At 43.5% G+C, this 14917-nt stretch overlaps 1 pseudogene; it reads right to left on the bottom strand.

The window, feature by feature from the left end:
- Window positions 1-7028: 7028 nt before the first annotated feature.
- Window positions 7029-11762, bottom strand: LOC147445648 (calcium-transporting ATPase 8, plasma membrane-type pseudogene; annotated as a pseudogene).
- Between the last annotated feature and the right edge of the window lie 3155 nt (window positions 11763-14917).

The raw sequence follows: 14917 nt of genomic DNA, 5'->3' as shown, positions 1-14917 counted from the left end.
TGGATTTAGAACATCATTTCACTAATTTTGCATCACTGATTCTCTAATTTTGTGCTACACATAGATAAGTGTTGAGCTAGAGGCTTAATTTTCACTTCCTTGTGCTAATCAATTCCCAAGCTTGTTAGATTTGGAATGCATTTGCAAGAATTTTCGTAGCTTCGTAGATCAACTCACACACTAATCTACTTGCGTGTGGAGTGTCATTTGCTTGTGGAGCTTGACTATGAAACCTTGGACCTTGGTTTTATGCGTAGTCTTGTGAGGTTGGTCTTTCGATTTGTCAATTCATGCCACTATGCCATCCGTTATGCGTAGCTTTATGTGTATACATTGAAAATTGGCATGTGTGTTTTAAGCATTGAAGCATTGGGATTGCTAAGATAATGTTTTAATACACAAATTGTGAATGTGTGTGCATCTATTTTTTAGTGCCTTGATGCTTGGTTGTATGTGCACGCGTATGTGTGTGTGTGCGCGCGCGTGTGCACGATTGATTGGTTGCATAACTACAAAAATTGGAGTATTTAGTGACGTTTTGTGCTGAAACTCAATGTTTCTATGTGCTACACTAATTTTGAACCCAATTTTGATACTTGTAATGCCTGATTTGAGGTATGATTATGGCTGCACATTGCGCTTGATCATGTAGAATTTTGAGAACTCGTTCAATAATTTTTTGTTATGTATATGTTTGGTAATTCAGTGGTGTGTCCTATTTAACACTAAATGTATGTAAACGTTAGGTACTTTTAATACTAATTACCAATTGAGTCCATGAAAATTTAGTTGTGTGTCTTATTATTGAACTAATTTGATCGAGTATTTTTGGAATGCTTGGGAGTGCATGTGCATGTGTATTGTCGAGTTTTGTAGGTTTCCCCATCATTTTTCAAAGTTCATTCATCGGTTTTTGTTGAATTTGAGCATTTTGGAAAATCTTCTATTTTTGGTATGCATGCACTTGCGTGTGGAAGTTGAGTAGATTTCTTAGTAATCGCAAATTTTTTGTACTTTTTAAAGAATTTTCAAAGTGTATTGGCTATTTTTTGTGATTTCATGCATTCTCAAGCTTTTTTTTTTTTGGTTTTTGAGCATTTTAGAGCTTAAATGCTCGCTCACACTCCCACCTGCATGTATTTGCACTTAGTTGATATACAACCTTGAATCGATGATGCGTATGCACTTACACACACATGAGCATCTGTTGTCACGTTCACACGTATCGCCGTGTATCGCCGTCATTGGTTGTCATCACCTACACTAATACACATACTCCTAAACTCTCACACCCACACAATCCCTCATTTCTCGACATTCCCTCTCCTTCACTTACTCCTCTTAAAGAGGAAAAAGAGAAAAAAATAAAAGACAGAGAGAAAAATATGCCAAAAGGTCCAGACTAGATGCACAAGTTGCAACTTGGGGCTAAAAGCACAATTTTCGTTTATACAATTGATGAGTCATCTCTCTCTTGTTTTGAATCCTTACCAAATGCGGGGCCCACCACAAGAAGTTTTGGACAAATTCTCACAATATTTCCCGCATTGTGACTTTCCTCAACATCATGAGCTTCTGTGAGGGAGGCGCCGCATACCTATCTAGGTACGATTGGGGGCAGGGGATCGCCGGCTCGGTGGGGGGCCGGTGGTCCCCTGCCCCCAATCGTACCTAGCTAGGTATGCGGTGCCTCTCGAGCAGAAGCTCATGATGTTATGCATTGTATGAAAAACACTGAGAAAGACTCCATTTTCCTACACGAGAAAATTTATAAATCTTCTTGTGCACCATAGCATTCATCACATACACACATGTGGGTGAACATGCACTCACACCCATATTTGACATTCTTAACATAGCCCGAGCTCGCTTTTCTTGAGCAAATAAACATTCGGGTAGAGAAAACAAGTTGTCAAGATCCATGATGAGGAAGATGCATTGTTGGTTCATGTTTTTGATGAGCATTCCTCATGCATAAGTCATGTAACATAAGTCCATTTTTTTTGTTGCGACAGGATAAAGGAGCATCCAAATCCAAAGTGCAAGTAGTAAGTGGGCCAAAATGTCTCATTAAGGGGAATCACATTGAGATATTGTTTGGGGAGTGAGCTAAAGGGAACCAAAACGGGCTTGGAGGGGTGGCCTCCACCATTTCCAAAACGATTTTGGAGGCGTGGGGGCCGGGGCGGCCGGGGGGGGGGGGGGGGGGGGCTTGAGGGAGGGGTAGCCTGGTGCCCCCTCCTGGGCTAGCCTTTGACCCTCCATTCGCAACGCCAACTCCGCGAGCCACCACCAGCTAGGTTGTTGCACAAAAGCAATCAACACTCGCAGACCCCTCGGCAACCCTAGCTCTGCTTCATGGGTTCAAAACTTTTCCAACAAAGGATCTTGTAAAATTGTTATCTTTTCCCTAAAACTATGGTAAGGCTTTCATGGACCATTTTTAAGAAGAAGGAGAGCTGTAATTATTTCTTTGTTTTGGAGATTTTGTTTTTCCAAAAGGAAAAACAAAAAATTGTTTTTTTGGGCCAAACTCACGATTGTGAGTGGATGTGTTATATTCTCCAAAAAGATATGTACAAAGTAACCTCAAGCTCATGTCGATCCTTGAGGGATTAGGTGATACATTGAGAAGCTACCAAGCCCGAGAGGCGAGCCATTACCCATGAACCCATATACATTGTTAGCGATTCGCGGTCATGACGGTGAGGAGAAACAAAAAACTTAAATAATATGTGTTGATGACCAAGCTCCAAACAAATTGGACACAATAGTAATCATGTCAATACAACAACTCGTACCCTATTCTCCCCTTAATTGTCATGGCTAAATTCAATACATTAACCTAGGCCCCCATGTCACATGATATGGGCAGCAAGGATTCAGTTCACGTGGAAAGCAAAAATTTAGCAATCGGTTGCCAACAAGTATTTAGTTTACGTGGAAAGCAAAAATTTTGCAAATACATTGAAAAATGGCGTTTTTTTCCTTTTCGAAGCTAAAAAGGTGAAGAGAGTTTTGGTGGTTTCCAGCCTACTCCACCTCCCCCCTAGGAGCAGCATCGTAACCAATTTGCAACCAGCTGCAAACTTTTCCTTCGCAAGCCCTCATTGGAACCAAACTGGTTCGCAATTGGCTGGCAACTAGTTGCAAACCGGAGCTCCACGTGAACTAGCTCTTAAACCATTCCTGATTACCGATGAGCGGGTTGCCTATCGGCATGGCAAGCAATCATATATACATCGTGAGCGTGAGGCTAAGGGGGCAAGCTTCGGGTTGGACGATAGGATAAAGGAAAGATAGTTGTAACAAGATCGCTTGCAAGGGCTCGGAGCTTCACGAGGTGACCTTGATAGTGTACTCATCTTGCCAAAAACTTCAACCACTCCATTGTTTGAGATAGGTGAGGTGTGGGTGATGTACATGACTGCACGTAGTGACAAAACTTATTTGAGACACATCACTGTGGACCACAACATCAAAGTACTCCTTCTTGCACTATCAGAAGAAGATTTAGAAATTTTCTCATGTAAGAAAATGGAGTCTTTCTCAGTGTTTTTCATGCAATGCATAACATCATGAGCTTCTGCTCGAGAGGCACCGCATACCTAGCTAGGTACGATTGGGGGTAGGGGACCGCCGGCCCGGTAGTCCTTCTTGCACTATCAGAAGAAGATTTAGAAATTTTCTCATGTAAGAAAATGGAGTCTTTCTCAGTGTTTTTCATGCAATGCATAACATCATGAGCTTCTGCTCGAGAGGCACCGCATACCTAGCTAGGTACGATTGGGGGCAGAGGACCGCCGGTCCGATGGGGGGGCCGGCGGTCCCCTACCTCCAATCGTACCTAGCTAGGTATGCGGCGCCTCCCTCGCAGAAGCTCATGATGTTGAGGTAAGTCACAATGTGGGAAAGATTGTGAGAATTTGTCCAAAACTTCTTGTGTATAGCTTCTAGAAAATTACACACGCCACCCACACTCCTAAAACTAGTTATAAGCTCTTCTCCTCAAACATTGTTTGTAGCCATCCACGTCAATGTAGACTTGAGTTTTTCCCATTCCATCCTCCTCCATAGCCCATCTTGCTCATCCTTCGTAGCTAGAACAAGGTGTCTTTCTATTCCTCACTTGTTTCACTTGTTGTACTCGTTGTTGCCCTTAGAGTTTAAGGCCTCTATCATATGCATATGGGCGTCCATATATGCAACTTAGTTCCATGAATCCCATCTTGTGTCTTCTTCATTATTTGTCGCACATACTCATGGACCATCTTTTCACTTGATAAGTCATGTTTGGTGTATGAGGGGTCCATGCTGCCCACCCTCGCCCATCCCGCACAACAACCAATCTGCATGAATGCAAGTAGGCTTGACGTAAGATTTTTTGTGGAAATATGGCCACCTTGGAGTGTGGCTGCCATAAAGAACACAAAATCTTTTCTTGGAAAGGATCCCGAGTCACTCCACACTGCAGTGTTAGAAGAAAACCGGGGTACAGTGTATTTTAACCGGCTAAAATCATAAAATCTCAGTTAGATTTTGAGCTTGCCCTTAAGAAAACCGACAAATTACACAAGTTTTAGTGTAAATACCGGCAAAAGCTTCAAATTTTGACCTAAAAACAGGTAGAATTTCAAGTTTGCCCTTATTTTCCTCGGTTAGGAAAAATGTATTTTTCTAGCCGTGCTCCACAGCATAGGCTATGGTTGCCAATCTCATGTGACATGGGGCCCCAGTTAAGGTATTAAATTCACGCACGACAATTAAAGGAAAAACAAGGTACGATTTGTTGTTTTGCCATATTTACTATGGTTGCACTCTACAACATAGGACAGCCTGTTAGCTGCTTTATTTTATAACCCTTTATTTAGTTGATAAGCGTCATTTCGTTGTCGAGTTTCTTGAGGCATGACTTTGTCCATTTCCCTCCATCCAAATCGCACGGCCAAGAGCCTCGCATATTATCATGCCCTCGCATATTATCATGCACTAGTATGGCCGGTGGGCTTTGCCCGCCTCTCTCTCTCTCTATTCGCTGTTCGTTGTGTGCTCAGAGGTGCAGGGAACACTGTCGGATCAAGGTGCTTCCGCCACGTGTAAGGAGGGGGGGGGGGGGGGGGGGGGGGGGGGACCCTCCCCCTTGTATAATTGTATAGATATAAACAACGACCATAAAAAGGCAAATCGCTTGCATTGATTTCACAATCACATACCTACGTAGCATTATGATTGACCTTGCCAAGAACAATGTTAAAGATCGTGACCACATGCAAGATTCATGTTCTTCTTCCCCTAAAAGCACCAAAGCCATAGGATCCTAGGATGGTGATTGAAGGATTCACAAAGAGCATGATGATCACAAGGATAGATACAATGGATATGCTGGCAATGATGAATGCAGAGACTTGAGCAGCAGGGATAGGATGTTTTGACAAAGTGTTAGCAGAGATAGTCCTGTAGTGGATACACTTTATACACAAATCTTGTAGACTAGAGCATTCCTTAATACCATGACATGATTGCATTCTCTTTGCCAATCCTTAGACCTTGCTCAGCTCTTCAACAGGCATCTCTCCACCAATAGTTAGCAGATTCCTCCAAGCACTTTGGCTACCCTCGAACAATTCACAAGGAACTACAAATCAAATTCCTATATAAGAAAAACACTTGTGTCTTGTATGATGTACCTGTTTTTTCTTGTCAAACCAAGATGCATTTCCTATATATAACTAATAAAAGAAAATGTTTACATAATATATTGATTCTATATAGGAAATCAGGTAGGTTATCTACATAATATCCACTTCAATATAAGAAATGATCGCATTTTCTATTTCCTATATAAGAAAACCATATTTGATTTACACACTTATTATATATAATTTTGATGCAAAAGGGACGACTCCACTCTCAAGTATCCCATTCATAAGACATCATCTAGAAGTCTCTCACTCATAATCTCAATCCCTAGAGTCACACCTCCTTGAATAAACATATAATCTCTTTGAAAAGCTTTTCGATGGTAGATGCTTCATCTATGCTGCTCCTTTCTTTTGCTAAGCCCTCTGAGACACTTTGGTGGTGGGGTGGCAGCTGCTTCGATGTGGTGGCATCTCGAATCTCGGCTCGGGTGATGGGGACTTTGGACCTCGCCCCTTCTTTGATGGTACTTCTTTCACCTCCAAGGGTGGCACCCGGATCAGCCGATGTATATGAAATATATGGTTTTCTTAAGGACGGTCTTGAACTTTGGGTTATGGACGATATCTGATGTTGTGGGATTGCATATGGTCTATCTAGATGCCCTGGCTCGATTTGTGAGCAGGGCTCTCCTTGTAATTTTTTGATTTGGTTAATATATTCACTCACTGCTATGAGTTTTGCCCACAATGCTTACATTAGAACCAATTTTCATTTGTCCATTAAAACACTTTCCCGTAGCCTATAGAACCAGTTTCTTCAAGTACTCTATAACCACTTTTCAAGAAATTAAAAGTGTTTTTCTACATACATCTTGTGGTTCTATTGTATCTTTTGTTGGTCTCACATTTCTTCATTATCCTCATTGTCTATCTTAGCGGCTCACATTCACATAGTATTAGATAGAGTGCATTTGAGAACTTAGCTAGAGAGAAATTAAGTGAACTAGAATCCCCATCGATTACATTGTCTTCTTGAAGGGAGTTGAGAAGCTCAATGGTACAAGCTATGCTACTTGGAAGATGAAGATGGAGTCTTTACTTCTTGAAAAATTGTTGGGAGATGGTTCTTAAAGAGATTAAATCCTCATCAAGTCGTTGAGGAGGACATGGCCAAATGGGACACGAAAGCCATGTTTGTAGTCCACATGATGAAGCTAAGTGTTAAAAATGACATTATAAGTGAAAGCCATGTTTGTAGTCCACATGATGAAGCTAAGTGTTAAGAATGACATTATAAGCCATCTACTTGGAATGCACACAAGTCTTGTTAGATCATGATGGGGGGGGGGGGGGAGAGAGAGAGAGAGAGAGAGAGAGAGAGAGAGAGAAATGAAATGAATTGTTATATTAACGTCTTCAAAAGGCCAAAGTGACCTATGAGACACAAAGTTACAATGTGGTGGATCTGATACAAAGTCAGAGTAACAAGATGACAAAATGACAGAAAGGCAAAACAAAATACTATGGAATCCTAAATTGCTAGGTGTGAACTAAGCAGCTAAACAACTAGCTGGGATAGCTAGATCACAGGAGATCCAATGCTCCACACTCTCTAGGGCTTGCTCGATTATGAAGGCCTAAAGAGTGCTACTAGGTCTTCCAATCGTACTATTTAAGTCCTAATTAGTACCTTTAACAAATGATTGATATGGAAAGACACAAAAACATTTGCACTTTGTTTATATTAGTTTGCTTTCAGTGTTTGATTCCATCAAGCAGAAACAAAATAATTGTTGAAACTCTGTCCTATAAACTATTATACTCCAAACAAAGAACTATCATACTCTCTCTCTCTCTCTCTCTCCTTCCTTCCTTTTAAAACCATCCCCTAGAATGTCCATTTTAACTGCATACAACTTGCAGAGGCATCCACCATGGCTCCAAGAATGTCTGCGTTGAGAGAAAAAAGCTAAGAGCTTGTTGGCCAACCCAACTCCTTGCTCTAGCCGAGCTCACACACGATCGGACCTCGAGACTTCCTGTAAAAGCATCCATCACTTGACACTTCAAAAGACTTTCAGTGCTTCTCCTTTAGTAGGCATGCATAAAGGACCCCTGCTTGCTGCTGATTGATGTACACTATACCCATAAAAGAACCAAAGACTTTGCTCCCTGCAAAGGGCCCAGCCTTCTATAAGGTAGGTAATAAGCTTCTGTGGCTAAGAAAAATAGCTACTCAAGCCCTTCACCTCTCTCGTCTTGCACACTCTTGTTACTTCTCCATGGCCTAAGCTCCAGGCGCAGATATGGCTCTTTCGGCACCGATATGAACTTGCCGACAAACGCAATTGGCCAACTCAAGAACCCTATCACTATGCATAATGCCCAATACTTCCAGCTAAGTTTGACAGTTGAAGCAAACCTGTTTAGGAACTCCACTATAATCACCTGGAGTACTAGAGTGCTACAAACAATGCCCAGAAAAAGCCTATGCTGAAAAAGACCTTGGAATATGTTCAGTGTCTCCGGTTTTCTAGCATTAACTTCATTAAACAATTGGCAGAGAACGAAGGCATTGAAGATGACGGTATTGTTGATATCAGTTGCATTCGGACGGCCCTCCAATCCCAAGAGGCGCTTGCCTCTGAATTGAAGAGTGAGAAGCACAAGTATCTGGTAGGCAGCCTGCAAAAGAAGGTTTCTTACCATGATGTTTGTTATCAGAGGCTCTTTTCGTCCCACAGGCAGCCTCTCGAGGAGCTCGTCGGTTGGTGGCTCCGTGGCAAGAGCTAAAGCACCAAGAGTATCCATAATAAGATTCACCCAAAGCAACTGAACTGCAGTCAAGGGCACATCTCCCGATGAAACCGCCGCTACGAAGTTAATGGTTAAGGCAGCGGCATTCACTGTCAGTTGAAACTGAATAAACTTCTGGATATTCACATATATTGAACGGCCCCACCGTACCACCTTCACTACAGTCTCAAAATTGTCATCCAAAATGATAATGTCTGAGCTCTCCTTCGCCACTTCAGTGCCTTGTATCCCCATGGCCAAGCCAATATCAGCCTCATGCAATGCAGGAGCATCATTAGTGCCATCACCTGTGACCGCAACCACTTCTTTCATCTGCTTCAGCGTCCGTATCATCAAAAGCTTATCAGTCGGGGATGAGCGTGCCATAACGCTAATGTTCGGCAGCTCTGCTCTTCTCATGGCATCAGAATAGTTTCTAAAAGTGGACCCTTCAATGGCAATCCCTCCTTGTACAAGAATACCACACTCCACCGCAATAGCTTTAGCTGTTACAATATTGTCCCCAGTTAGCATGCGCACCTTAATACCAGCTGCTTGACATTTCTGCACAGCTTCCTGGACACCAGGCCTGCAAGGATCTTTGATACCTACCATGGCAAGCAGAGTAAGCGGCCCATCAGGGATTTTCCACACATCCAATTGCTCTCCACTCGGCACTTCCTCAACAGGCACCTCCTTGAAGCCAAAGGCAATGCACCTTAGGCTTTGGGCGGCCATTCCCTCAATGGTATTTATCAATTCCCTTCTCTTTGATGCCATCAAAGGTTGCGCGGATTCATCCGCAGCTAGCATTGAGTCACAGTTCTCAAGCACAATCTCAGCGGCACCTTTCCAATGAACACGGACAGTCCCACTTTGCAAATCCCTCACAGCTACTCCAGCCCTCTTCTTTATGGAGTTAAATGTCTCCACTTGTAGAATCTTTGAGAGGGTCCTTGCATGATTGAAGTTCATGCCCATCTGCAATCCCCACATAAGCACAGCTTTCTCTGTAGGAGAGCCCATCACTTCTGGTTCACCTCCCTCCGGAGGGACAAAGACGCTAGCACTGCTGTTTTGAGCAATGGCCTCGAGCAGAAAACTTTCAAAACCCTTAGATATACTGGGCAAACGATCTGCATCCCTATATTCATCTGCCAACCAGACCTTGACTACAGTCATGACATTCAAAGTAAGCGTTCCTGTTTTGTCGGTGCAAATAGCCGTCGCACTACCCATAGTCTCACAAGCAGCCAATCTCCGAACAAGAGCTCTATCAGCCATCATCTTTTTCATTGCATACGCTAAAGACAATGTGACTGCCAGAGGCAGACCCTCAGGCACAGCAACTACCACAATTGTAATAGCAATTGCCAAGATGTCCACAATACTATTAATGATTGTGCTGCTTGAAGTGTGATGGGCCCTATACTTTCCAGAATTATTAGCCCCTTCTTTGTGCCCCGTGAAGTAGAAGATCAACAGTATGAGCAGCACAAGGAGTGCAACAGAGAGTCCAACCTGACCCACGAAAGTTGCAACCCCATTCAAACGCACTTGCAATGGTGTTTCTTCACCTATATCATCTCCAAGCTCCGCCATGAGGCGGCCCCACTCGGTGCTCATACCGACGCCTGTCACTAGCATTGTACCATAACCATCAGCAACCTTACAACCTGATAATAAAAATGGCATCTTGCTATCCACATGTACAGGTTCACTCTCTCCTGTCATACTTGATTCATTTAGAACTAGGGAGTGCCCACCCACAAACAACCCATCTGCAGGCACTTGATCTCCGATGCTTAGAGTGACCAAATCTCCCAGTACCAGGTCAAAGATTGACACTTGCATTTTTCTCCCACCCCGTATCACATGTACCACAATGTTCCTTTTCTCCTTGCTTAAGTTGAGAAATTGCAAAGATTGCCTATAATCACTAACAGATGTCACTAGTACCACAAGTATTACGGCAAAGGCGATGCTCGCCCCATCATACCATCCTTCCTTGATACCATGGCTCTTGATTCCAAAACCCAGTGAAAGCATTGCACAAAACATCAAGATAATGAGCGTCGGATCCTTGCAGGCATCCAAAACAAAGCAATAAAATGGCTTAGGGGGCTGTTGAGGGTAGGTATTAGACCCAAAATCATCCCTCCGTTTCTGAATATATTGAGGATCACTTGGTAGACCATTTTCCAAGCTGGTTTCTAGGGCAGCTGCTACCCCTCCAACGCCACCTAGTTCTTCCAGTAAATGCTCATTGCGGTCTTGTAAACTTGCAGCCAGTTTATCTTGTAAAGTCTCTTGTCTCATTGATGAAACATGACCATTCAATGCTGTGGCAGTAGAGTGGACAGAGGGGTAAGATTCTCGACTCATTGAGGTCAATTCCATCTTGAGAGAATCCCCATATTGTTGAGAAGAGGCTATTGTCTTGTCTAAGGAATGACCTTGAAATGGAGCATCTGTACTTCTACAGTCATCATGAATAATCAATTGCTGAAAGCGATGAGCTGCACGCACTGCATGTGTGGTTGCGCGAAGGCGGCGGATCCGCCTTTCATGTTGCTCAAAATCTGCCGTGTAGCGAAATCTGCGACTTGCATTGAGTGCCAGGGTGGCTTTTTTCCATCTTTGATAACTAGGGCTCGGTGGGTGTTTCTGCGGAATAGAAAACACATCATCAGCATCCTGATCAGAACTATCCTCATTGTGGGTATTATCACCTCGCCTCGAGGGAGGTGGAGGGCAATGATCATCTGAGAGGAAGCTTCGAGCATTTGTGTGGTCAAGAAAGCTGGTGCAAGAGGAATGCAGGTTGTCATCTTTGGATAAGGATGTGGGTGGGATATGGTGAAGCTGCTGCTTATTTCTAGAATTGGACATGCTGGGAGAACTTCAATTCCGCGGTGAAGGGAAAGAATCTGCTGTAATAGCCAAGCATGGTTAAATCTGATGGGCGATTGGAGCTCCCATGGCTTTAAAAAATTCCTCTGTGGTTAAATTTCTGTGAGCTTGAAGCGTTTTAGAGCCACGCAGAGAGGAAGCTGCCGGGAAAGGTCTGAGAAGGAATAAGGCAAGCGATTTCTTTCAGTGTATCTGAGAAGGCGCTCCGAAGGAACCCAACACGCAAAAGAGCTAGCTAACTAGAGCTCTCTCTCTCTCTCTCTCCTTCTGCGTACTTTCCTCGCTTTCTGCTCTGGGTCGTTCTCTAGTTCTCTCTCTCGTGTTAAAAGATACGGTATGGCTTCTGCCTCACGGGAAACCAGCTGCAAACTCTGCGGTCCTTCCTTTGCGGCCTCGGGAAGGCATGACTGGTGTCTGTTACAAGAAAGCTGCACACAATTCAACATTCATGATACCCCTGACCAACACACGTTAGGTACCCCGCCCCGGCCTCGTTGATAATGAACACGGGGTCGCGTCGAGGGATCAACGGTGCCAGTTGGATCCACCGTTGATCCAAAAGGGCGTGACCTAAAAGATTTAGCGCCCCTTCGCAGCGCTCGCTGCTCGAGCCCCAGACCTCACCCTCAGACTCCCTCGCTCTATCCAACTCGCCTAACACGCATCCGTGTAGGTATGGCGAGTCCGCGCGTACATAAAGCATGCCCCCCCCTGTTGCGGATATCTGACGGTCTCAAATCCACGCGATGCCGAAAGCGCGCCCCTGTCGTAGATCCCTTGAACGTGACCCCGTGTCACTTATAAACGAGGCCGCCCCGGCCCCGGCCCGCTGGGGTCAGGACTCGGGAGTCTGGATTCTCACATTTTGCAGGTTTCTTGGTCTTGACTTCTCAGGTTCTCAAATCTGAGAAGGGTGGCCCTTATCTCTCACTTTGCACAGAGCAGGTTTTTTTGGTCCTCAGGTTCACCCTTCATTGCCACTAGTATGTAACCCGTGCGTTGTTGCGGCCAAGGAAAGCATGGTTATTGGATCGATCTCTCTCTCTCTCTCTCTCTCTCTCTCTCTCTCTCTCTCACACACACACACACACACAGAGGTTATTGGATCGATCTCTCTCTCTCTCTCTCTCTCTCTCTCTCTCTCTCTCTCACACACACACACACACACCTACCTATATATGATTTCGTGTGTGTGAGAGAGAGAGAGAGAGAGAGAGACATTGTTATCTTCCTAGAGTGATTCCAAGGACTACAGTTTTGTTCTCCTCACACATGGTACGGAGATACACACACACGAAATCATATATAGGTAGGTGTGTGTGTGTGTATCTCCGTACCATGTGTGAGGAGAACAAAACTGTAGTCCTTGGATTCACTCTAGGAAGATAACAATGTCTCTCTCTCTCTCTCTCTCACACACACACACACACACAAAGTCCTTTTTTGAATTGTTCCTATTTTGTTGAAAACTATGCTCTCTCTCTCTCTCACACACGTGCGCACAGACACACACACACACACTCCCTCCCCCCCCCCCGCCCCCCCTCACACACACACATGCCTTACGATAGATGTAAAACATCTACAACTTCTCCAAATATGTGAAGCTAACGGTGATGCCTCCTAGAAGCTAAAACACCATTGATAGCTATAGGAAAATCCCAAATGCACACAATGCTAAGATGCTCTACATTATTGCATCCCCAATTAAGGTCTTTTGTTATTCACCATTTCAAGAAAAGGATCCATTTTCAACTTTTTGCTTCAACTACTACATCACCATCATAGCTTGCACATAAATATCTCTCAATATGTTAGCCCTCAGAGTGCTCTAATATACAGGGAAGTGCCATCGCTGCTAACGGGGGGGGGGGGTGAGAGAGAGCATGGAGAAGAATGTGTCCCCTAATTTTGGACAATGGAATGTGCTCCTACATCTCTCTCTCTCTCTCTCTCTCTCACACACACACACACACACAATCTGTCCGAGTTCTGGCTACAACTGCTCCCACCTAAGCCATTAACTCTTTACTCTCTTGCTACCAAACCAAAATCTTAGTGGCTCAAGCAAACCTATGCACACCTATTGCCTTGAGCATCCATCTTCTACTACCAAGCATTCCCCACAAATGGATAGTGCTTGTCCCGTGTTCGCCTCTACATGATCATTAGTAGCTATCTTGATCAAGGTTTTGTTCTTGGTCTCGATGACCCACCTCACTCTTTCTCTTTCTCTATCTATATGCTAGTAGCAGAGCACTCTCTCTCTCTCTCTCTCTCTCTCTCTCTCTCTCTCTCTCTCTCTCTCACACACACACACACACACACACACACACATACTTTTGACTACTACAATTTGCACTTTGTCGCAAAAAGGTAATTTGCACAGTCTATGTGATCTCCCTCTCTCTCTCTCTCTCTCTCTCTCTCTCTCTCTCTCTCTCTCTCTCTCTCTCTCACACACACACACACACACACACACACACAGGCTGACAACTGATTGTTAGGCGTACAATTTTGACTATTGCAGGTCATTGAAAAAGGATGGAATCGCATAGAATCTGAACTACTTCATTCAATTGTCAAAGGCTCTTTAATGTGTCTGTGGTAAGAAGGGCCACTCGATAGGGACTCAACAACTCAATTTCGGCATTGATCCAGCACGCCATGCAAATCAACCAAAAAACAACGCGTGGAGGTCTCTAATTTTTCAAACTCCATTATAATGAGTATAGATAATGGACTATAGAATAATAGAAAAAATCTATTGCCTACCCGAGTGCTCAAGAAAAACATAGGTTTAGTATAATCCCACGTACAAATTTTCCCAACTATATCTAATGCACCTTGGAGGCCCTTGCTATGTGACATAAGGAAAGGGCTTGGGGAGGGGGGGAACCAAGCAAATAAAGAAAGAGAGTGGATTGGGTGCTAGGAAAAGGGTCTCTCTCTCTCTCTCTCTCTCTCTCTCTCTCTCTCTCTCTCGCGGAAGGGCCACACACCCGTAAGATTTAATTTGAATGTTAGAACACCCACAACCATTGGACGAAAAAACTTAGGTTTAGTGTAATCCCATCTAAAAAAATTGAGATTTATCTCTCATTGTGAATGGCTTTTATCAAGCAAGCTAAGATGAAGCGGCTTGCCGAGAAGAAGAACTTGATAAAAATATAGTGTACTTGCAAAAATGTTCGGATATGTTTTGGGTCACATTGTGAAAATGTTGTATTGGTTGGAGATCCATGTGCAAAGGATATGCCAAGGTCTGCATGTATTCTTTTTGAGTTAATTCAAATCAAGCTCTGAAGAGCAGTTAAAAAAAAAAACAAAAGTTAGAGAACATAAATTAAGGTTTAGAGGATCTACAAAGTGCAGAGAAGTTTAGTGCAAAAACCTTCAAATATAGTAAATTTGCCTCTAAAATGTTTGAAAAAAGGTATAGTATAGCCAAATGTTTGAAAAATAATCAATTTAGTGTAATCCCACCTGAAAAATTTGAAGTTTATCTCTAAATTATAGATTTGAAGGTAAGGAAACCAACAAAGTATAGAGAAATTGAGTGTAAA

This window comes from Adiantum capillus-veneris, chromosome 12 (genome assembly GCF_014529385.1).
Source record: "Adiantum capillus-veneris isolate H3 chromosome 12, ASM1452938v2, whole genome shotgun sequence".
Taxonomy (NCBI): domain Eukaryota; kingdom Viridiplantae; phylum Streptophyta; class Polypodiopsida; order Polypodiales; family Pteridaceae; genus Adiantum; species Adiantum capillus-veneris.
This window is presented reverse-complemented; position numbering and strand designations above follow the sequence as displayed.